At 38.2% G+C, this 25,424-nt stretch overlaps 2 protein-coding genes and 1 pseudogene across 3 annotated transcripts in view; 1 reads left to right on the top strand and 2 right to left on the bottom strand.

The window, feature by feature from the left end:
• The window catches only part of COA1 (cytochrome c oxidase assembly factor 1), a 199,889-nt gene extending 175,546 nt beyond the window's left edge, over nt 1–24,343 (bottom strand). Inside the window, exon 1 of one of the 2 annotated variants that reach the window (XM_077119345.1) lies at nt 24,273–24,343. The gene's annotated coding sequence lies outside the window, so the exon portion shown is untranslated. The remainder of the gene's footprint in view (nt 1–24,272) is intronic. The other variant, XM_077119346.1, reaches the window with a different exon arrangement.
• Nucleotides 6,293–24,166, bottom strand: LOC143680949 (homocysteine-responsive endoplasmic reticulum-resident ubiquitin-like domain member 2 protein pseudogene; annotated as a pseudogene).
• BLVRA (biliverdin reductase A) overlaps nt 24,106–25,424 on the top strand; it is a 61,786-nt gene continuing 60,467 nt past the window's right edge. The window contains exon 1 of the mRNA XM_077119356.1: nt 24,106–24,527. The gene's annotated coding sequence lies outside the window, so the exon portion shown is untranslated. The remainder of the gene's footprint in view (nt 24,528–25,424) is intronic.

The raw sequence follows: 25,424 nt of genomic DNA, 5'->3' as shown, positions 1-25,424 counted from the left end.
AACATAAAAAATTTAGAATCAGCATAGCCCAAATACCCCTACAGATTGGAAGAAGGATCAAAGGAGAAGGAAGAATTATAACAGAGAAGATAGAATTTAACAAATGAGTTTAACTCCTGAATCATTATATTGTTATTTCTTTTAGTCTTCAGTGTTTTGGAGCAGCTAGAAGGAAAAACTTGAAATTGTGGAACTGTAACCCATACTAAACTTTGAAATCTGTTCTATAACTACTTATTACCATATACTCTGAAATTTATTGCTTTTTTGTATATATATTTCACAGTAAAAGATGTTAACAAAAAACAAAACAATGAGCTATCATGTCACACCTACTAGAATGGCCATTATTAAAAAAAAACAAAAACTACAAGTGTTGGAGAGGTTGTGGAGAAAGAGGGACACTCATTCATTGCTGATGGGAATGTAAAATGATGCAGCCACTGTGGAAGAAAGTTTGGCAGTTCCTCAGGAAACTACGTGGGAATTGTCATATGATCCAGCAATCATACGTAAGTATATCTAAAAAATTAGAGACTCAAACATTGGGACACCAAACATCCATAGCAACTTTATTCAGAATTGCAAAAAGATGGAAGCAACCCAAGTGTCTATCAACCAATGAGTGAATAAACAAAATGTGGTATAGGAATACAATGGAAGAATATTCCGTTGTAAGAAGGAATGAAGTCCTGATGCATGCAACAACATGTATGAACCTTGAGGACTTTAAGTTCCATGAAATAAGCCAGTCACAAAAGGACAAATATTGTATGATCTCATGGATATGAAAAAAAAATTATAGTAAGCAAATCATAGAATTAGAATCTAGATTACCAGGAGATAGATGTGGGTAGAGAATTGGAAGCTGATATTTAATTTGTACAGAATTTCTAATTATGTTGATTGTAAATGTTTGGAAATGGATAGCCGTGATCCAATTATACATGTTGAGTATAATTAACAGTGCTGAATTGTTTGTGAATGTGGTTGAAAGGGGAAGTTTAGAGTCATCTATGTCACAAGAAGGAAAGCTAGAGGATAAAGCATGGAACTGTACAACACAGTGACCCTGTGGTACATGATGACTGTAGTTAATAGTAAAAATATAAGAATGTTCTTTCATGAACTATAACAAAGGTAAGTCACTATTACAATATGGTATATCTTGGTATATTGGATGGTATATGGAAAAAACACAATACAAACTTTGGACTACAGTTAATAGTAACTTTTAAAAAATATTTTATTGTCGATCCTTAACAAACAAACATACAAACATTCTTGACAAACAAATATTCTACACATGGTGTATAATCAATGGCTCACAATATCATCACATAGTTGTATATTCATCACTATGATTATTTTTTTGAACATTTGCAACTTTCCAGTGAAAGAAATAAAAAAGGAAAAACTCATACATATCATCCTTTACCTCTCCCTCTCATTAACCACTAGTATTTCAATCTACTCAATTTACTTTAACCTTTAACAATAAAGTTTTAATATTTTTGCATTAGTTCGAACAAGGGTACCACACCAAGTGTCAACAATAGGAGGATATAAAGAAAATGTTTTTTTTCTTTTTGGAGTAAAGAAAATGTTCTCAGATTAATTGTGGTGATGAATGAACAACTCGGTGATTATACTGAAAACCACTGATTGCACACTTTGGATGGATTGTATGGAGTCTAAATATATCTGAATAAAACTGCTTTTAAAAAAGGAACTCATAAAAGTTCTACTGTTTTCTTCCCACACAACAAATTGCCATACAAAGATTCACTTTGGAATTCACTGGTCTAAATGAATACATTTTCAATGGGGCCTAAGCCTAAATTATGAATCACTAGGATAGCTCTTTTACACAGAATTAGTAGAAAAATTAATAAGACTTTAAGGCATTTTGTATTATAAGGACTATTTGAATGGTCTCTGCTATTAGAGGAAATGAAACAGTTATTCATCAATTATTCTTCATTGAAAATTTTCAAAAAGAGATTAAAACTTTAATGTTTTTACACCAATCTCAAAGTTTCACAGAATAAATCAATCAGCTAACAAGAAGCTTATGAGACTTCATATATGTGCATTTCATACAATACTTAAGAAAATAAACTCCAGATCAATTAGATCCTGTTCCATACCAGAAAAGGAAACGTTTGCTTTGTAAGTGCAAAAGCACAAATGAGGCTTTTCTGACCATTTGCTTGAAAACTCAGAATTTACAGTTATATAACTAGACTTAAGTCTGCTAAAGTTTTGATCTAAAATTTAATATATAAAAAAGTACTCTACAGTGAATACTGTTGGTAAGTACCTACGCAATATCCATCCCCCTCATACGTTTAAAGTTTTTTTATTGATATATATTAAATATTCACATACCATGTAATCAGCCAAAGTGTACAATATCAACATAACCCCTCACTCTCTTTTGTAACAAAATGTTATTTTGTTCAGACAGCCATCCTATCCCCCCCTACCCCGAAAATGAAGTTGATTAATCTAAACCAATCAGGACACAGAATGGGTAGTTGACCTACACTGGCACAATCAGATTGAAGGAAAAACATTTCATTCTTAGGAAGAAGTTTCTAACTCTCTCCTCCTCGCTTGGAAATATCTAGACCAGACTTCCACTGACAGCCATTTTGTCAACTACAAGAAAAAACAGCCTTGGAATAAAGTTGATGCTGGGAACAACCAAAGGAAGTGACAGAGAGAGTCTGAGTTCTCAGTGACTTGTTTGAGCTACTGTTCTAGTTTGCTAGCTGCCGGAATGCAATATACCAGACACAGAATAGCTTTTTAAAAAGGGGAATTTAGTAAGTTCCTAGTTTACAGTTCTAAGGCTGAGAAAATGTCCCAATTAAAATAACTCTATAGAAATGTCCAATCTAAGGCTACCAGGGAAAGATACCTTGGTTCAAGAAGGCCGATGATGTTCAGGGTTTCTCTCTCAAGTGAGAAGGCACATGGCAAACACAGTCAGGGCTTCTCTCTCAGCTGGAAGGGCACAAGGCGAACATGGCATCATCTGCTAGCTTTCTCTCCTGGTTTCCTGTTTCATGAAGCTCCCCAGGAGGCATTTTCCTTCTTCATCTCCAAAGGTCGCTGGCTGGTTCTCTCTGCTTCTTGTGGCTACGTCGTCCTTTGCTCTCTCTGAATCTCTCTTTCTCCAAAATGTTTCCTCTTTTATAGGATTCCAGTAAACTAATCAAGACCCACCCAAATGGATGGAGACACGCCTCCACCTAATCCAGTTTAACAATCACTCTTGATTAAATCACATCTCCAGGGGGATGATCTAATTACAGTTTCAAACACAGAATACTGAATAGGGATTAGAAGAAACAGCTGACAAAAAATGGGATTAGGATTAAAACATGGTTTTTCTAGGATACATACATCCTTTCAAACCAGCACAGCTACCAATCATTCCAAACCTCTGCTTTCTCCTATCTAATTATATTGGCTGGTATTTCCAGTGAAATATTTAATAATGTTGATAGTAGGCTTTCTTATCTTATTTCTGCCTTTAATGGGAAATCTCTAGAGTTTTCCCATTAAGCATGATGCTAGCTATGAGGAACGAGGAACATATCTTTTATCATGTTAAGGAAATATCCAGCTATTGAGACAAAGGAAAAAAAATTTGACACAAGGATTTTGAGAAATAAAGCACTGAGCAACCCATTACATCTTATCAGAACAAGAAATATAAACCTAGGCAATATTTACCTCAGTGATACTAACAAAATTGATATTAGCTAAGTAGGGATAGATGTCCTTTATTACTTATATACTATCATCATGAGATTGAGTCCTGGCTGGTTTGCAAAAAATTCTCTTGAGGTATTTTTTTTCTCTTTTTTTTTAGAAATCATTCCATTTTACATATGCAATCAGTAATTCTTAATATCATCACATAGATGTATGATCATCATTTCTTAGTACATTTGCATCGATTTAGGAAAAGAACTAGGAAAACAACAGAAAAAGATATAGAATGATAATATAGAGAAAAAATAAAAATAATAATAATGACGCAGTGCCTCCGCCGTGAGCGGCTGGTATGATGACAATGTAACCACTAACTGGCACTAAACAAAATAAAGCCCCTTTTCAGGCTAATCCTCCAGATGCTAGGTGTCGGACTTTGTGTAATCTTCCCCACCTCTGCTCTTGTGGTTCCTCAGGTTGACCAGCTGCACAGCCAGCCAGTCATCTTCAGTTCCCAAACCCATTCAAACTGGAGGTTTTGGGGATTGACCCTGAGCACAGTTCTCTGGAATGACCCTTATCTCCCCCTAGTCTGGGGGAACGTGTGTCCCGTGGCCTTATCTGTCTCACTGGCTTCCCACAGATTACAAAGCACAGAGCAAGGGTGAGTCACCTGGACACGAAGCCAACCAGGTTTAGGAATGCCGAGGAGGCATGTGGGTTCCGCAGGTCTCTCATCCGCACAGAGCCGGCTCTGCCAACCCCAACCACCATCACGTCAAATTTCCTCTTGGGCTAAAACACAGGGATCCAAGGAAGTAGGGGAAGGGTTAATATAGAACAGGCTTCTAGCACAGAACAGCAAAACAAAGACACACTTGCAGTACCAGTCAGGAGTCCTGACAACCAAGGATGGAACTGACCCGGAACATTTAAGGAGTCACAGTACTCAAGGGTGGAAGACACTTCCCAAAACAAGGGCTCAGAGGAGTCAGTTCCATTCAAAACATATTTCTGAGTGTGCTTTATTTTTAGAATAGACTTTGTTTTTTATAGCAGTTGTAGGTTCATGGAAAAATTATGCAGAAAGTATGGAGTTTCCCCCGCCACACAGTTTTCCCTATTATTAACATTCTGCTTTAGAATGCTATCTTTGTTATAATCGATGAACCACTATTATTAGAATTATATTATTAACTAAAGTCTATAATTCACATTAAGTTTCACATTTTGGTTGTATGGTTCTATCATTAAAACAAAAATGTTATTGTGGTAACATATACACCACACGTTTCCCATTTTGAGCATCTTCAAGTATACAGTCAGTGGTGTTAATTACACTCACGATGTTGTTACCACCAACATCATCCATTACCAAAACTTTTCCGTCATTCCAAAGAAGCTTTGTACACATTAAGTTTTAATTCCCCATTCTCTACCCCTGCCACTAGTATTCCATAGTCTATTTTCTGTCTCCATTAATTTGAATATTTTAGATATTTCCTATAAGTGAGATCATAAAATATGTCCTTCTGTATCTGGCATGTATCTGGAAGCTTTCCCTCTACTCTCAGGAACAAGACAAGGATGCCCACTGTCACCACTGTTATTTAACATTGTGCTGAAAGTTCTAACCAGAACAATCAGACAAGAAAAAGAAATAAAAGGCATCCAAATTGGAAAGGAAGAAGTAAAACTCTGTTTGCAGATGACACAGTGCTATATATCGAAAATCCTGAAAAATCTACAGCAAAGTGACTAGAGCTAATAAATGAGTACAGCAAAGTGGCAGGGGTAGGGAATAATCAACACTCAAAAATAAGTAGTGTTTCTATATATTAGTAATGAGCAATGTGAGGAGGAAATCAAGAAAAAATTCGATTTACAATAGCAACCTAAGGAATAAAATATTTAGGAATATATTTAACCAAGAACACAAAAGACCCATATACAGAAAACTATAGGAAATTGCTAAAAGAAACAACAGAAGATCTAAACAAAGATCTCATTCAACAAGATGTCCTCCTTCATGGTTCTTCCATGCTGTCACATGTACCAGAACCTCATTCCTGTTTATGACTGAATAATATTCCATGGTGTATATACACAACATTTCATTTATCATTAATCTGCTGATGGACACTAGGGTTGCTTCCACCTTTTGGGCCTTGTGAATAATGGCTGCTGCAAACACTGGTGCACAAAATATCTGTCTGAATCCCTGCTTTTGATTCTTTTGGTTGTATGCCTAGGAATGATGGGATTGCTAGGTCATATGATATTCTACTTAAGTATTCTACTAATTACATCCACAATGTTGTGCTACCATCATCACCATTCATTACTAAAACTTTTCCATCACCTCAATCTAAGTGTGCTTTGACCAACGTCTCTGAGTTGAAACTATCCAGAGCAACCATGGAAAAGGTTTCCTGCATTTGGCTCTTGTCCTGCAACCTCTGCAATAAGAGTTTTCCTTTTTCAGCCCAACCCCAACCCACTATCTGGCTCTTCTGTCCCTGCAAAATCCATCCTGTGAATCTGATATAGCTGGAGTCCCAGAGAGGTTACAGATGCTTAGTGATGAGCTGGCAGACCAGGGTAAATGGGCTCCATGTGGTTTAACCCCTCACTGTGCTTTCTGAGTTTCAAGCACCCCCACTATACTGTGGTACCTTAACATTAATTATTATGTAAGTACACTGCTGGAGTCTGTATGTGAATAATCTCACAGTGAAAAAAATGAAGCTGATATTCTAAACTGCTAAAATTATCCAATTACATCCTTAAACCAGTTCTTTTCTTGGGTGTCTGAGTATACAAATGTCAATGTCACCCCAAACTCACTCCTGACTTTTGCCTTTGTACTCAGTTGTCACCTGTTCCACTTGCCTGGAATGCACTTCTCCCTACTGTCTATCAGGTGGACACCTACGAATGAATAATAATCTAATATTCTTACAATTTAGTCCATGAACAGGTAAGTTTCTCTATTTATTTCTTGGATTTTTTTCATAAGTGTTTTATTTTTTCACTGTTTGCATCTAAGTTCATGTTGTTTTTTCTTGCAACATGGAATGATTTCCACTATATCTCATTTTATAAAAGTACGGCTGGTATCAAACACTTTATATTACTATTAATTCCCCTGAAGAGCTGCCTTTTCTTTAAAGTACTAATTCCAATTGATGTGACACATGCCCTTAAAATAGAAGGTTTCTGTTATTCAGTAAAGTTAAGATTTTTGAGAAGTTTCTTGCTTTAAGGCTGGAAAAGTGCGTTTTAGGTGGATAACATTCTTTATCAAAAACTATAAGGTCATTCTGTTTAAAACTTTCAGAATAATTCCCAGAAAACAGATATATTTGCTCAACTTATACACTGAAGGACTTGATTTAACACACTTTCCTAAAATCAAACCCTCCTTTGCAGCTGGCACTGGGGTCTAATTGGCAGCCTGGGGAGGTCACTATGGTGTAAATGAAATAAAGGTGATAAAAGACCAAGCTAAAGCCATTTAATCTAGGCCTTTGAACTGACTGGCACCTTTCCCTGTATCTCCTCCATGCTCATTGTTAAGCTCATTATCCATAAACGCTTCGTTCAAGTTCTAGATTGTTTACAGTTCTCCCGTCACTGTTAACTCTGGTGTTATTACTGGGAGTCTGTGCTGACCTCCTTCTTGCCTAAAAGGAAATCATCCAGCTTCGGGTAAACAAATTGCTGGCATGTCTCCCATTCCATGATCAACTGACTAAAAGAAGAATAAAAGGATACAATGCTAAGGAGAACTGCAACTTGTGAGAATGTGTAAATCCAGTCCAGCCAGTCTTGATTGAAGTCTTCTTTGTTTAAGCACTGGATCTCCCTGTGCGTTCATCTGAACATTCTCATTCATGGGTTAATTCTCTCAGGCCACTGGACTTGGAGCTGGTGGGTGGGGATTCTTCTTCAAGAACACATGCCAGATTTAGAGGACGTGAAGCAGTAGGTTCAGGTGGATTGCACACAATGTGGCCTGAGCTGAAATTACAGCTTCATACTGTGCATAATACTGATGGCCATGCCTCTGCTGCCACATTAGCGTCTGTAGTGGGTTGAAAGCAAGATATGTTGGAGATATAGATGGAATAGCTTGCCCAAGAAGCTGGCTGTCTACATTTCCTTCCATTGCACACGGGAAATAAGACCTCTAGTCCTCTTGTACTTATGGAAGTATACGTTGCTTCACTCTTTCTGAGGAATAACTGGCAACTAGAGACAAGGTTTCTTGACTGGATGATAGAATTGCTGATTCTGGGCCATTTGAACCAGAATTGCTGCTATATGCCAATGCTTCCTTCATGACCTTCTGTACTGGTGCTAGGTTTTGGAGAACTGGGAGGAAATGATGAATAGATATGGGATGGACCATATGACACTCATCTTGTTTTCTGAAAATGGGTTTCAGCTGAAAATGATCAGAAAGCAGTCTGCCCTAGAACACCAATCTCTGATTCTCTGCCAAATTTATTATTTCAGTTCCTTTTCCATTGGTCAAGAGTCTGGCCACAGCTTAGCTGGGTCCTCTGCTCTGTGTCTCGCAATGTGTTGACTGGGTTGCACTATCTCCTGGAGTTTGGGTTCCTCTTCCCAGGTCCTGTTATATAGAATTTAGCTCCTTGTGATTATAGACAGAGGGCCTTAGCTCCTACAGCTTCCCTGTGGCCCTCTTCACAGGCAGTTCACATCATAGCAACTTGCTTCTTCAAGTCCAGCAGGGCAATTTCTCAGGGTGGAAAGGTTTTCTGTTTTTTTTTTTTGTTTTTTTTTTTTAATTAAAAAAAAATTAACTAACACAACATTTAGAAATCATTCCATTCTACATATGCAATCAGTAATTCTTAATATCATCACATAGATGTATGATCATCATTTCTTAGTACATTTGCATCGATTTTGGAAAAGAACTAGCAAAACAACAGAAAAAGATATAGAATGATAATATAGAGAAAAAGATAAAAATAATAATAAAAAGAAAAAAGAAAAAAAGGAAAAAGAAAAAAAAACAAAAAAACACCAACAAACAAACAAACAAACCAACAAACAAAAAAAACTATACCTCAGATGCAGCTTCATTCAGTGTTCTAACATAATTACATTACAATTAGGTAGTATTATGCTGTCCATTTTTGAGTTTTTGTATCTAGTCCTATTGCACAGTCTGTATCCCTTCAGCTCCAATTACCCATTATCTTACCCTGTTTCTAATTCCTGCTGGTCTTCTGTTACCAATGACATATTCCAAGTTTATTCTCGAATGTCCGTTCACATCAGTGGGACCATACAGTATTTGTCTTTCACTTTTTGGCTATACTCACTCAGCATAATGTTCTCTAGGTCCATCCATGTTATTACATGCTTCATAAGTTTATCCTGTCTGAAAGCTGCATAATATTCCATCGTATGTATATACCACAGCTTTTTCAGCCACTCGTCTGTTGATGGACATTTTGGCTGTTTCCATCTCTTTGCAATTGTAAATAATGCTGCTATAAACATTGGTGTGCAAATGTCCGTTTGTGTCTTTGCCCTTAAGTCCTCTGAGTAGATACCTAGCAATGGTATTGCTGGGTCATATGGCAATTCTATATTCAGTTTTTTGAGGAACCGCCAAACTGCCTTCCACAGTGGTTGCACCATTTGACATTCCCACCAACAGTGGATAAGTGTGCCTCTTTCTCCGCATCCTCTCCAGCACTTGTCATTTTCTGTTTTGTTGATAATGGTGGGTGTGAGATGATATCTCATTGTGGTTTTGTTTTGCATTTCTCTAATGGCCAGGGACGTTGAGCATCTCTTCATGTGCCTTTGGACCATTTGCATTTCCTCTTCTGAGAGGTGTCTGTTCAAGTCTTTTTCCCATTTTGTAATTGGGTTGGCTGTCTTTTTGTTGTTGAGTTGAACAATCTCTTTATAAATTCTGGATACTAGACCTTTATCTGATATGTCGTTTCCAAATATTGTCTCCCATTGTGTAGGCTGCCTTTCTACTTTCTTGGTGAAGTTCTTTGATGCACAAAAGTGTTTAATTTTGAGGAGCTCCCATTTCTTTCTTTCTTTCTTCAGTGCTCTTGCTTTATGTTTAAGGTCCATAAAACTGCCTCCAATTGTAAGTTTCATAAGATATCTCCCTACATTTTCCTCTAACTGTTTTATGGTCTTAGACCTAATGTTTAGATCTTTGATCCATTTTGAGTTAACTTTTGTATAGGTGTGAGATACGGGTCCTCTTTCATTCTTTTGCATATGGATATCCAGTTCTCTAGGCACCATTTATTGAAGAGACTGTTCTGTCCCAGGTGAGTTGGCTTGACTGCCTTATCAAAGATCAAATGTCCATAGATGAGAGGGTCTATATCTGAGCACTCTATTCAATTCCATTGGTCGATATATCTATCTTTATGCCAATACCATGCTGTTTTGACCACTGTGGCTTCATAATATGCCTTAAAGTCCGGCAGCGTGAGACCTCCAGCTTCGTTTTTTTCCTCAAGATACTTTTAGCAATTTGGGGCACCCTGCCCTTCCAGATAAATTTGCTTATTGGTTTTTCTATTTCTGAAAAATAAGTTGTTGGGATTTTGATTGGTATTGCATTGAATCTGTAAATCAATTTAGGTAGGATTGACATCTTAACTATATTTAGTCTTCCAATCCATGAACATGGTATGCCCTTCCATCTATTTAGGTCTCATGTGATTTCTTTTAACAGTTTTTTGTAGTTTTCTTTGTACAGGTTTTTTGTCTCTTTAGTTAAGTTTATTCCTAGGTATTTTATTCTTTTAGTTGCAATTGTAAATGGAATTCTTTTCTTGATTTCCCCCTCAGCTTGTTCATTGCTAGTGTATAGAAATGCTACAGATTTTTGAATGTTGATCTTTTAACCTGCTACTTTGCTGTACTCATTTATTAGCTCTAGTAGTTTTGTTGTGGATTTTTCCAGGTTTTCGACGTATACTATCATATCATCTGCAAACAGTGATAGTTTTACTTCTTCCTTTCCAATTTTGATGCCTTGTATTTCTTTTTCTTGTCTAATTGCTCTGGCTAGAACCTCCAACACAATGTTGAATAATAGTGGTGATAGTGGACATCCTTGTCTTGTTCCTGATCTTAGGGGGAAAGTTTTCAATTTTTCCCCATTGAGGATGATATTAGCTGTGGGATTTTCATATATTCCCTCTATCATTTTAAGGAAGTTCCCTTGTATTCCTATCTTTTGAAGTGTTTTCAACAGGAAAGGATGTTGAATCTTGTCAAATGCCTTCTCTGCATCAATTGAGATGATCATGTGATTTTTCTGCTTTGATTTGTTGATATGGTGTATTACATTAATTGATTTCCTTATGTTGAACCATCCTTGCATACCTGGGATGAATCCTACTTGGTCATGATATATAATTCTTCCAATGTGTTGCTGGATTCTATTTGCTAGAATTTTGTTTAGGATTTTTGCATCTATATTCATTAGAGAGATTGGTCTGTAGTTTTCTTTTTTTGTAATATCTTTGCCTGGTTTTGGTATGAGGGTGATGTTGGCTTCATAGAATGAATTAGGTAGCTTTCCCTCCGCTTCAATTTTTTGAAGAGTTTGAGGAGAGTTGGTACTAATTCTTTCTGGAATGTTTGGTAGAATTCACATGTGAAGCCATCTGGTCCTGGACTTTTCTTTTTAGGAAGCTTTTGAGTGACTGATTCAATTTCTTTACTTGTGATTGGCTTGTTGAGGTCATCTATTTCTTCTTGAGTCAAAGTTGGTTGTTCATGTCTTTCCAGGAACCCGTCCATTTCCTCTAAATTGTTGTATTTATTAGCGTAAAGTTGTTCATAGTATCCTGTTATTACCTCCTTTATTTCTGTGAGGTCAGTGGTTATGTCTCCTCTTCCATTTCTGATCTTATTTACTTGCATCCTCTCTCCTCTTCTTTTTGTCAACCTTGCTAAGGGCCCATCAATCTTATTGATTTTCTCATAGAACCAACTTCTGGTCTTATTGATTTTCTCTATTGTTTTCATGTTTTCAATTTCATTTATTTCTGCTCTAATCTTTGTTATTTCTTTCCTTTTGCTTGCTTTGGGGTTAGTTTGCTGTTCTTTCTCCAGTTCTTCCAAGTGGACAGTTAATTCCTGCATTTTTGCCTTTTCTTCTTTTCTGATATAGGCATTTAGGGCAATAAATTTCCCTCTTAGCACTGCCTTTGCTGGGTCCCATAGGTTTTGATATGTTGTGTTTTCATTTTCATTTGCCTCGAGATATTTACTAATTTCTCTTGCAATTTCTTCTTTGACCCACTCGTTGTTTAAGAGTGTGTTGTTGAGCCTCCCCGTATTTGTGAATTTTCTGGCAGTCCGCCTATTATTGATTTCCAACTTCATTCCTTTATGATCCGAGAAAGTGTTGTGTATGATTTCAATCTTTTTAAATTTGTTGAGACTTCCTTTGTGACCCAGCATATGGTCTATCTTTGAGAATGATCCATGAGCACTTGAGAAAAAGGTGTATCCTGCTGTTGTGGGATGTAATGTCCTATAAATGTCTGTTAAGTCTAGCTCATTTATTGCAATGTTCAAATTCTCTTAATTTCTTTATTGATCCTCTGTCTAGATGTTCTGTCCATTGATGAGAGTGGTAAATCGAAGTCTCCAACTATTATGGTATATGTGTCTATTTCCCTTTTCAGTGTTTGCAGTGTATTCCTCACGTATTTTGGGGCATTCTGGTTTGGCACATAAATATTTATGATTGTTATGTCTTCTTGTTTAATTGTTCTTTTATTAGTAGATAGTGTCCTTCTTTGTCTCTTTTAACTGTTTTACATTTGAAGTCTAATTTGTTGGATATTAGTATAGCTACTCCTGCTCTTTTCTGGTTGTTATTTGTATGTAATATCTTTTCCCAACCTTTCACTTTCAATCTATGTTTATCTTTGGGTCTAAGATGTGTTTCCTGTAGACAACATATAGAAGGATCCTGTTTTTTAATCCATTCTGCCAGTCTATGTCTTTTGATTGGGGAATCAGTCCATTAACATTTAGTGTTATTACTGTTTGGATAATATTTTCCTCTACCATTTTGCCTTTTGTATTATATATATCATATCTGATTTTCCTTCTTTCTACACTCTTCTCCATACCTCTCTCTTCTGTCTTTTCGGTTCTGACTCTAGTGCTCCCTTTAGTATTTCTTGCAGAGCTGGTCTCTTGGTCACAAATTCTCTCAGTGACTTTTTGTCTGAAAATGTTTTAATTTCTCCCTCATTTTTGAAGGACAATTTTGCTGGATATAGAAGTCTTGGTTGGCAGGTTTTCTCTTTTAGTAATTTAAATATATCATCCCACTATCTTCTAGCTTCCATGGTTTCTGCTGAGAAATCTACACATAGTCTTATTGGGTTTCCCTTGTATGTGATGGATTGTTTTTCTCTTGCTGCTTTCAAGATCCTCTCTTTCTCTTCGACCTCTGACATTCTAACTAGTAAGTGTCTTGGAGAACGCCTTTTTGGGTCTATTCTCTTTGGGGTGCTCTGCACTTCTTGGATCTGTAATTTTAGGTCTTTCATAAGAGTTGGGAAATTTTCAGTGATAATTTCTTCCATTAGTTTTTCTCCTCCTTTTCCCTTCTCTTCTCCTTCTGGGACACCCACAACACGTATATTTGTGTGCTTCATATTATCATTCAGTTCCCTGATTCCCTGCTCAAATTTTTCCATTCTTTTCCCTATAGTTTCTGTATCTTTCTGGAATTCAGATGTTCCATCCTCCAGTTCACTAATTTTAGCTTCTGTCTCTTTAAATTTACCATTGTGTTATCCATTGTTTTTTCCATCTTTTCTACTTTGTCCTTCACTGCCATAAGTTCTGTGATTTGTTTTTTTCAGACTTTCTATTTCTTCTTTTTGTTCAGCCCATGTCTTCTTCATGTCCTCCCTCAATTTATTGATTTGGTTTTTGAAGAGGTTTTCCATTTCTGTTCATATATTCAGAATTAGTTGTCTCAGCTCTTGTATCTCATTTGAATTATTGGTTTGTTCCTTTGACTGGGCCATATCTTCAACTTTCCTAGCATGATCCGTTATTTTCTGCTGTCATCTTGGCATTTAATCAGATTTCCCTGGGTGTGGGACCCAGCAGGTTGAAAGATTTTCCTGTGAAATCTCTGGGCTCTGTTTTTCTTATCCTGCCCAGTATGTTGCGCTCGTGGTGCTCATCTGTCTGCGGGTCCCACCAGTAAAAGATGCTGTGGTTCCTTTGACTTTGGAAAACTCTCCCTGTGGGGGAGGGTCGCCAGCCGAAGCGGCTTGGGGAAGTGCCGGTCCAAATCTCCCAGCCGGCCCGGGAATCCACGCGTGGGGGAGGCGCCAGCCTCTGCGGCTTGGGGGACCTCCAATCCAATTCTCCCAGCCGGCCCGGGAGGCCCCGCATGGGGGGCGGGGGCGCTGGCCGCCGTGGCTTGAGGGGACCGCCTGTCCAAATCTCCCAGCCGGCCCAGGAAGGAGGGAGGGAGGGACTCCGGCCGCCAGCCGCCCCGGCCCGAGGAAGCGCACGCCCCTCGGAGATCTCACCACAGAAAATTCTCCCAGCCTGTTCCGCCATTCCAGAATGGGGAACGCTGTCTTTTTGGTCTCTGCCGTGGCTCTGGGAGCTGCCCTGTACCGTTTCTATTTCTTTAGTAGCTGTTCTGGAGGAGGAACTAAGACCCGCGCGTCTTACTAAGCCGCCATCTTCTCCGGAAGTCCCCTCTTGAGGTATTTTTAACCTTGAAAAAGATCAGTGTCATCTCTTATAAATGTCTCCTTTAACAACAAATATAATTGGTGATTCTTAAACTAATCACTCAGCAAAAAAATTAGTACGTGCATAAAAACTGGAAAGAATAATAAGCCATCTCAATTTAAGCAAACCACCTTTTTTAAGTATACAGAATATTCAGTTTGATGATGTTTTATAAAGCAAATCTCAATAGATTTAAATAGATCGAATCATATACAGTATGGCATGCTGGTTTGAAAGTATTATGTACCCCAGAAAAGCCATGTTTTAATTTGACCCAATATTGTGGGAACAGCCATTTCTTTCAATTCTGATTCAGTATTGTAGGTTGGAAACCCTTGATTAGATTATCTCCATGGAGATGTAATACGCCCAATTCTGGGTGTGACCTTTTGATTAGATGGAGATATGACTCCACGCATTCAAGGTGGGTCTTGATTAGTTTACCAGAATCCTTCAAAGAGGAAACATTTTGGAGAGAGTGTGAAAAGACAGAGCCTACAGAAACGACAAAGCCAACAGAAATTTCAGAGCAGCGATGACACAGATGCCGACATGTGCAGAAGTGAGACATGGATGTTTAGAGATGCTTGGAGTCTGGCAGATATCGCCATGAGATGTGAGGCAAGCCAGAACCTGGAGAGAGCCAAGGGAAGCCAAAAGATGAAAGCCAGCCCCAGAGAAGCAAAGTGAGGAACCCCCACAGGAACAGAGGCTGAAAGCAACAGAGCCCAGGAGCAAGGAACCAGCAGATGCCAACCATGTGACTTCTCAGCTGACAGAGGTGTTCCTAACCCATTGGCCTTCCTTGAATTAAGGCATCTTTCCCCGATGCCTGAGTTGGGACATTTTCATACGCTTAGAGCTATAAGCTTGTGACTTATTAAACTCCCCTTTTTAAAAGCCGTTCTGTTTCCGGTATACTGCATTCCAACATCTTACGAACTAACATCATATGTTATCTGAGAATAATGGAATTGATTTTGAAAAAAATAACAGAAAGGTATGTAGACAATTCAAAAATATTTTGAAATTAATATATTGTACTCTGAAATAACCTATGAGTCAAAGACATAATTACAAGAGAAATGAAATATATTTTGGATTGAATGAAAATAAAAGCATATCAAAAAGTATGGGATGCAGTTAAAGTAGGGCTTAGATGTTTATATGCTTATATTAGAAAAGGAGAAAAGTCTAAACTAAATTATTAAGCTTCCTCTTTAAGAAATTATGAAAAAAAGATCAAATTAAACCTAAAATAAGTAGCAAAAACAAAATAAAGATAATTTTGGCAGACAATTTAATAGACATGTTGGTTATAAAAAAACAAATAATAGAGAATACTGACAAAGCCAAAGAATGCATTTTTGAAATAGCAACAAAATCCATAAATTTCTGGTTACATGCATCAAAAAATAAAGAGAGAAAAGATTTACAATAACAATATTAGGAACAAAAGAGTTACTACTACCAATCCTTGGAAAAGGAAACATTCAAAGGTCTGGAGATAGAATGACCATGACCCTTCTGAGGTGTCCTGAGATGAAGGGCAAGAGACTGGATCTTTATGACTCCACATCAAATGGTGATTGGATTTGGGCCACTCCAGGAACAAGAAATGGCTCTGGATGAGGAAGCTCTCTTCAATTGAGTCAATTCCAAAGGAAGCCTTCAGCTCCTTCACTTACTCCAATGGAGGAAATCACAGCAAACCCCATCCACTAATGAAGGGGAGAAAAGCAAATCTGAGGAGAGTCTGGTTAGATCTGTGACATATCAAATTGCTAAAAACAAGGAGAAAGTAAATTTGGTAAGGCTTTCTGAAAGATGTCCTAAAAGACAAGTAGAATTTGGACAGTGAAGAAAAGTACATGACCAGCTGAAGAAATACTACACGATGAAGCACAGCATAAAGAAAAGGTCACAGCCTATCTGAGCATCTATTTTCTAAATTTATACAAATTTTATGTGGCTTTGCAAGTATGCCACATTTTCAGTAAAAATATACCTTTGGTCTCAGCCCATCTCAGTCTGTGAGAAACTTAGAATCTTCACCTTGACTTAAAGCTTCTCACGCATCCTTTCATTTAGTAGTCCAATTCTCCAAGACACCTTGTACCAAAGTTACTGCAAACCTACCATCTTGACATTTCTAGTCTACAATTTGATTTTGCCAAACGCATTACAAGCCAACTGTGACCATCAGATGTGAATGATTTTACCTACCTTTATTTTTAGTCTTTGATTTAAAACCTTACTGACAGCATATCTTCACTGATCCTTTCTATTATTCCTAAAGCACAGATGCTCTTCCTTGTCTCTGTTATCTATCATGGAAACTTTCTCTGCAATTATCCCCTCCTCTAACATATTTATTTTCTCCAGTTGAAACTGGAGTTAAAGCTGTTTCTTTTATGTGTGTGCATGTTTTCAACTGTTTTACAAATCAACACAGATTGAGCATCTTCATGTTATGGGTTGGACTAAGTTGTCACGAAGTATTCACTATCCAGCAAGGACACAGGTATAACAAGAGCTGAAACTCAGCCACAGGACCCCAGTGAGGGGCTACTACTATTTGTAGCCAAATTCAAAATACATCTGTACCAGCTGATAAATAGCTGATGTCTTCAAAACTTGCCCCTACCTCTACCCCTAAATATAATGTGATAAAATGCTGTATTTGTTATTTAAACAAAATGTTATGAAAGCTCAGAGAAAGAAGAACCTATTGGCATTGGCAATTAGATAGGGGTAGGAGTGAAAGAACTGAGAGCATTCAGGAAAAGTTTACAGAGTAAGCTTGCAGAGTAAACACTTATCAGTGTTTCCCAAACTGCTGATAAGTGACAGTAATTTAAAAATTCTATTATTATATACTTTCTATGTCCTAGTAAGATATTTATGCATCAAATATCTCTTATAAGGATTTTCTGCATTTATTCCTTACAAAACTGCCTGACATATATACTTAAATTCCATTTCACAAATAAGCAGAATTGGTCGTCAGCCAGCTCACACTGGTACAGCCAAACTAATTATTCAAAGTCATCTGTTTTGATTGCTCACAGTGTCACAGTGTTCTTTTCTAATAGGTTAGTACCTGGGCTGTACAGTTTGTTAAGAATTCTGAACACTGTCCTTAAGATAAGAAAACTGAGATTTGGAATAAATCACAGATAATCACCAGCAGAATGGTATTTCAATTCAAGACTAACTCTAAAGTTCAAGCTCCAAATCACTTTCTTTATTACATTTCAAGTGTGAAAACAGCTTCTTAAAAAGTAACTTTCAGAGTATGGTTTTTGCTTTTTCTATTTTCTGAGAAGATGACAGTGGGCCACATGGTTTTTAATCTCCCCAAATTCACACCCTAAAATAAAATACAGAAAGCCAAAAACGCCCAGGTAACACCAACAAACTAGGTGACAAAGTATTCCCACAAACCCACAGATTTGAGTAGGCAGGAATAAGTCTCCAATACTAACTAAACTTACTCGGTGTCAGTGGCTGTGCAGGAGAAGTAGAGAAGGGATGATAGTTCTTCTGATATCCCTGAGAGTTTGAGAATCCACAAATTACCACAGAGACCCTCACATGGCCAATCTGAGCAAAATATCCAAAACTGGGAGGGAGATTCGCAGACTCCAATTCCCAAGTAAGAGCCAGAGAACTGTAGAAAGGTCAACAGCACTGCAACAGCTCAAGTTCAATGAGCTCCTTATTCTAATTGACTAAAGCTGATTACAGGACAAAGCCCCACAGTAAAGAGAAACTGCTGGAAGTAGAATCCAAACTGAGCAGGGCAGGAACAGAAAGGAAGGGGGGTGGGAGGAGAGAGAGAGAAAGAGAGAGAGAGAGAGAGAGAGCAAGAGAGAGAGAGAGAGAGGGAGCAAGAGAGAGAGAGAGAGAGAGAGAGAGAGAGAGAGAGCAAGAGCGAGAGAGAGAGCAAGAGAGAGAGAGAGAGAGAGAGGGAGAGAGAGAACTGTCAACACTGGAGGAGAGGAGAATATTTCATGAAACCAACCAAAGAGGGAGCTCTAGAACTAATAAAGTTAGGAAAAGTCTCCTTCACCCTCCTTCATTAGGAGAGAAATGGGCAACACACTTAAAACATGAGCGTGGAACTGGATCACACAATGAATCCCATACAAAGGCATGAGAAAAAAAGAAAGAATAATATACATGTACACAATGAAAGCATGCAAAGAATGACATGTCTACAAACAGATGAAAACATAATCTTATATTCCAAAATGAGAGGGGAAAAAAGTATTAGCAAAAATTTTCTGAATTTGGTTTTTCTTTTTTTTTTTCACATGGGCTGGCACTAGGAAGTTTATAAGAACTCTGCCTGCTAAGCCACCATGGCCTGCCCGAAATCTAACTTTTTGTGAAATATAACATATACAAAAAAGTAAAATTTTAGAAAAGCAATAATTTTCAGAGTACCTTTTAACAAGCAGTTACAGAATAGATTTGAAAGTTTTGTGTGGGTTACCATTCCACAACTTCAGGTTTTAGCTTCTAGCTGAATTTTATTTTAAATCAACAGCAACAACAACCTGCAGATTCAGGAGCACAGCAATCCCCAAAGGAAACTCAGAAAACAACACCAACGTACCCTATAATCAAAGTACTAAAAACCAACAGTGAAGACCAGAAGAAAATGAAACAACACCTTTAATGTGATGAAGGAAAAAAAACCCGTCAATGTAGAATTATATATTCTTATTTAAAAACTTCCTTTTCAACAACTCTTTGATGAAAAGGAAATACAAACTGAAATTACAGAATTTATTTAAATGACAATGAAATTCCTACATATCAGAATCAATGGGATGCATGTAAATGAGTGATCAGAAGAAAACATCATTGCACTAAACACTTTTATTAATAAAAATTAATGAATTAAATTTGTAAATCATTAATTAACTAAACAACAAAATAAATCAAAAGAAAGCAAAAGGAAGGAAATAAAGATAAAAGCAGAAATTGAGGTAGAAAGTACAAACGCAGTAGACATAATTATAAATCAAAATTCTATTTTTATCACTTTATTAAGATACAATAAATACAATTTACCCATTTCAAGTATACTGTTACACAGCTCTTAGTACACTCAGAGTTGTGCAAGCATTACCTCAATCAATTTTAGAACATTTTCCTCACTCCAACAAGAAACCCCATATACCCCAACCATCAACTACAATACCCCCGCCCCACCCCTCATCCAGTCCTAGACAACCACTAATCTACTTCCGAAATTTATAGATTGACCTAGTCTAGTCATTCCACAAAAATGGAATCATACAATATGTGAGTGGCTTCTTTGACTTAGCATAATGGTTTCAAGGTTCATCCATATTGTAACATAAATAGAGACTCCTTTTTTTAAAATTTCAGAATAAAATATGGAACAAAAGTGAGTGCTGAGATGGAAATTTATAGCTCTAAATGCTTAATTAAAAAGAAGAAAGACCTTAAATCAGAGACCCAACCTCCCAATTGAAGGATCTAGAAAAAGAAAACCAAGCTAAGCCAAAGCAAACAGAAGGCAAGAACTAACAAGGATTAGGGCAGAGATGAATGAAATAGAAAATTAAAAACAATAACGAGAATTAACAAAACCAAAAGTTGGTTCTTTGAAAAGATGAATAAAATTTACAGATCTTTAGCTAGACTGATAGAGAGAGAGAGAGAGAGATAAAATCAGAAATGAAAGGCAGGACATACTTCTGACCCCACAGAAATAAAAAGATTTTAGGAGGACTGTATGCTATATGCCTACAAATTAGATAACCCAGATGAAACGGACAAATTCCTAGAAACACACAAACCACATATACTGACTCAAGAAGAAAAAGAGTATCTCAACAGCCCATAACAAGAGACTGAATCCGTCATCAAAAACCTCTGCAGGGTGCACGGGTGGTTCAGTGGTAGAATGCTAGTCTTCCATGTGGGAGACCTGGGTTTAATTCCTGGACCATGTACCTAAAAAAATAAATAAATAAAACCTTCCCAAAGAGAAAAGCCCAAGACCAGATAGTGTTGCTGATGAATTTTACCAAACATTTCAAAAAGAATTAACACCAATCTGCTAAAACTCTTCCAAAATACTGAAGAGAAAACGCTCTCTGACTCATCTATAAGGCCAATATCACCCTAATACCAAAGCGAAATAAAGATACTACAAGAAAAGAAAATTATACGCTAATGTCCCTTGTGAATACAGATGCAAAAATTCTCACATTAAAAGAATTATATACCATGATCAAGTGGGATTTATCATAGGTATGCAAGGTTGGCTCAATATAAGAAAAATATTAATGTAATAAATTACATTAACAGAATGAAGGGAAAAAAACATATGGTCCTCTCAATTGACACAGAAAAGGTATTTGACAAAATCTAGCACACCTTCTTGATAAAAACACTTTAAAAACTAGGAATAGAAGGAAGCTTCCTCAATATGATAAAGAGCATATATGAAAAACCCATAGCTAACATCATACTCAACGGTGAAAGACTGAAAGCTTCCCATCCAGTATAAGGAACAAGACAAGGATGCCCACTGTCATTTAACATTGTATTGGAAGTTTTAGTCCAAGCAATCAATCAAGAAGAGAAATAAAAGGCATTCAAGTTAGAAAGGAAGATATACTCAGAGATGACGTGACCTTATATATATAAAATCTAGAAGAATCTACAAGAAAGCTACTGTAGCTTATAAATGAATTCAGCAAAGTGGTAGGGCCCAAGATTAACATGCAAAAATTAGTGGTAAGGGTGGTGCAGCGGTGGTTCAGTGGCAGAATTCTCGCCTGCCATGCTGGAAACCCAGGTTTGATTTTCAATGCCTGCCCATGCAAAAAAGAAAAAAGAAAAAAAATCAGTGGTATATTTCTATACACTAGTAATAAAAAATATGAAGATTAAATCAAGAAAAATTTCTATTTATAATAGCATAAAAGAATACCTAGGAATAAATCAAACCAAGGATGTAAAGAACATGTAGTAGAAAACTACAAATCATTATAGAAAGAAATTAAAGAAGAATTGAATAAAAATAAAGATATTTCATACTTATGGACTAGAATACTTAACATCATTAAAATGGTAATACTTCCCAAAGTGATTTACATATTCCCTGCAATCACAATTAAAATTCCAACAGCCTTCTTAATGGAAATGGAAAAACTTCTTACCAAGTTCACAAGCAAGTGCAAGGGACCCATAACAGCCAAAACCATCTTGAAAAAGAACAAAATTGGAACTCACTTCATTGATTCCCAGTTTCATAACAAAGCTACGGTAATCAAAACTGTGGAACTGGCACAGGACAGACGTATAGATAGCCGAATAGAATTATGAGTTCAGAAATAAATCCACACATCAATGGCCAATTACTTAAGATTGCCAAGTCCACTCAAGGGGGAAAGAAAAGTCTCTTCAACAAATGTTGCTGTGAAAAACTGTATATCCACATGCAAAAGAATTTAGTTTGGACCCCTATCTAACACTATATACAAAAATTAACTCAAAATGGATGAAAGACCTAAATAAAAGAGCTCAAACGATAATTCCCTGAGAAGAAAATAAAGGTCTTCAGGACCTTTTATTAGTCAATAGATTCTGAAGACTTTACACTGCAAGAACAATCAATAAAGAAAAAAATACATAAGTCAAACTTCATTAAAGTTAAAACTTTTCTGTTTCTGAGGACATTATCAAGAAAGTGAAAAGACAACCAACAGATTAAGAGAAAATATTTGGTAATCATATCTCTAACAAGGGTATATCCAGAATATATAAAGAATTTTTACAACTCAACCAAAAAAGGACAAACAACCCAATTTAAAAACAAAGGACTTGAATAAACACAAATGGTCAACAAGCACATGAAAAGATGCTCAACAACAGCCATTAGGGAAATAAAAATCAACACTACAAGATACCACTTCACCCCCATGAAAATGACTATTTAAAAAATTCAAAAAAATTAGTTCTGTACGAAGACGCAGAGAAATAGAAATCCCTGTACTTTGTTGGTAGGAAGGTGAAACAGTGCACCTATTGTGGAAAACAATTTGGTGGCGCCTCAAAAAGTTAAACACGGAACTACCATATGACCTGGCAATCCATCTTCTAGGTATATACCCAAGAGAACTGAAAAGCAGGGACTCACACAGATACTTGTACACCAGTATTCATAGCAGCATTATTCACAAAAGCCTAAAGCAACTCAAAAGTCTATCAGCAGGTGAACTGATAAACAAAATGTGGTATATACATACAATGGAATTAAGCTGATAACATGCCACATGAGTAAACCTTGAAGAAATCAAATTGAGTGAAATTAGTCACAAAGAGACAAAGATGGCATGATTCCACTTTTGTGATATAGGTAGATAGACAGACTCATTTAGACAGAAAGCAGACTACAGGTCACCAGGGGCAGGCATGAGGGGGGAATAGGAACCTAATGCATAATAGATGTAGGGTTTCTGTTGGGCTAATGGGAAAGTTCTGGTATCGGAAAGAAGCGAGGGCAGCACAACTTCCTAAATGTGATTAATCTCACTGAACGGTACGCTTGTTGAGATGGGAACGGTTATGTTGTATATATGCCTCTACAATTTTTTTTAAAGACTGTTAAATACAATATATGATCCTAGACTGGATCTATTAAAATGGAGGAGAAAAGGACAACGGACATTAGTCATACTAAAAAAAAAAAGAATTGGAATGACTGTAAGCCTTATATCAATGCTAAATTTTTTTAACTTGATCACTACAGTTAAGGTGGTTACATACTAAATAGCCTTGTTCTTAGGAAATGAACGTGGAAGTATTATGTGTTCAAGGAGCATGATGTATCAAATGTTTGGAAGATGGATAAATAGAATGATAAAGAAAATGTGGTAAAATGTTAAAATAGGTGGATCTGGGTATGGGGGGGTTATGTTGGAGTTCTCTCTATGAGTTTTGTGTTACTTTTGCAACTATCTTGTAAGTTGGAAATTATTTCAGAATAAAACGTTTATTTTGGCGAGTAGCCAGTAACACAATAAGGACCCCGCCCATATCACGGGAGGAAAGTGAGAAAGAACTAAGACAACTGTAACTCCCCACACCCTGGATCAAGGCACACCATGCAGGGGATCCACCACAGACCCCCACGTGTGTGCCAGGGACGCCTGCGCCCCCCTGCACAAGCCCTCCCTGCGGGCACACTCCCCACCTCCAAAGCAGGCACGAGATGAAGGCCCGGAACCTCCACAAGCCGCGGTGCTCAGGTCTAGGGACCCCTTCCCTCAAGCCAGCTCCCACTGCCTGCCCCAGGTACCAAGCAGGGGTCGGGGAACAAGGCACCGCCCAGGCCCCTTCCCCATTTCCCTAGTTCATGGCTCTTCTAACCCGCTCGGGATCGATCAGGGTTTGTGGCTGCAGCGGAGGGCGGGGGCCACTCCAGAACTGGGCCTCGCTGGTCCCGGGCACTCTACAAGCGCACGCGTTCCTCCTCGCCGAGCCTGGCGCAGGGCGTACAGTAACAGCCCGGGCAGAAGCCTCCGCGGCGCACGGGCCTAGGAACTCTCCCGTCGCACACCCTTGCCATCGAACAGGGCTCAGGGCACAACCCCACCCCACTCTTCCGGGTCACGCGCGACCCTCACATTTCGGCCCCTGAGGGCCGGGGGCACCCCTCACTCTCTCAGGCCTACCTCCCACCTTTACCGAGCAGGGCGCGCGGCCAGGCCCCTCTTCACCGCCCGAGCCCGCCTCCTCCCACACCCATCACCGAGCAGGGCCGGCTATCAGGATCCCCCTCTCACCTCCCACCGCTCCTACCAGCGCGCACACCCAGGCCGGGCGTGGCGGCCAATGAGAGCCAGGCTCCCCGCCCCGCCTGCAGAAGCGGCTGCTGCTGCGGGTGCCAGAGGCTGCGCGGAGACCTCGAGCTTCGGCCACGGCATCAGGTAAGGAGGGCGTTCAGAAGAGGGGGAGTCGCGCGAGGCTCTTATAAAGCCCCCGGCCAGGAGCGTAGACGCCAGAGGGAAGGCGAGCTGGGCCGCGCGTGGTGGATACGGTCCCGGGGCTCCACGGGCCAGGACTTCGGCGTTCCCAGCTCGGGAGAGGAGTTCTCAAAAATAAAACAGAAATGGACATACATTTTATAAAACTAAATCTCAGTTTAAATTTTAAAAGATTTGTGCTTTCGGTTTTTACATAGCAGGTGTGGTTCTTGCGTGACTGGGCTGATACAACACAGGACAGGCGTTGATTGGGCTGAGTGGCTAAATCGAGGCATCCATGGCGTGCAGGCTCGGAGCTCGGCCCGAGGAATTGCACTGGGACGCGGCCCGAGTTACTTAACCCGTCTCAGTCTCACTTTTCTCTTCGGAAAATGTGAAGATTATATGACTTACTGTTCTGTAAAGTGCATTCTCTATGTAATGGGCTCAAGAATGGGGCTAATAGTTTATTTATAGCTTACTTAAATCCAAAAAGAGGATTTGAGGCATCATACTGTATGTAAAATTTTGAGTCCTGACCGCTCCCCCCGAAACACACACACACACACACACACACACACACACTTAAGATTATGTAAGAGGTTCCCCCCACCTCTTAGTCAAAGATGAACTGTGTGATCTTGGGTATATTATATAACCTCTTAGTGCCTCAGTTTCCTCATCTGTTATATGGGGATAATAAAAATGCATACTGATAGGATGGTTTTGAAGATTAAATGAATTAAGGAACATAAATAGCTTAGAACAAGGCTTTCTGCAAGGTTAGGGTTGAATAAATGTTAGCTTTGATTATCATTTACAAAACAAAATATACTGGCCTGAAAGGTTTTTTTCTGTAAT

This window comes from Tamandua tetradactyla, chromosome 1 (genome assembly GCF_023851605.1).
Source record: "Tamandua tetradactyla isolate mTamTet1 chromosome 1, mTamTet1.pri, whole genome shotgun sequence".
Classification (NCBI taxonomy): Eukaryota; Metazoa; Chordata; class Mammalia; order Pilosa; family Myrmecophagidae; genus Tamandua; species Tamandua tetradactyla.
This window is presented reverse-complemented; position numbering and strand designations above follow the sequence as displayed.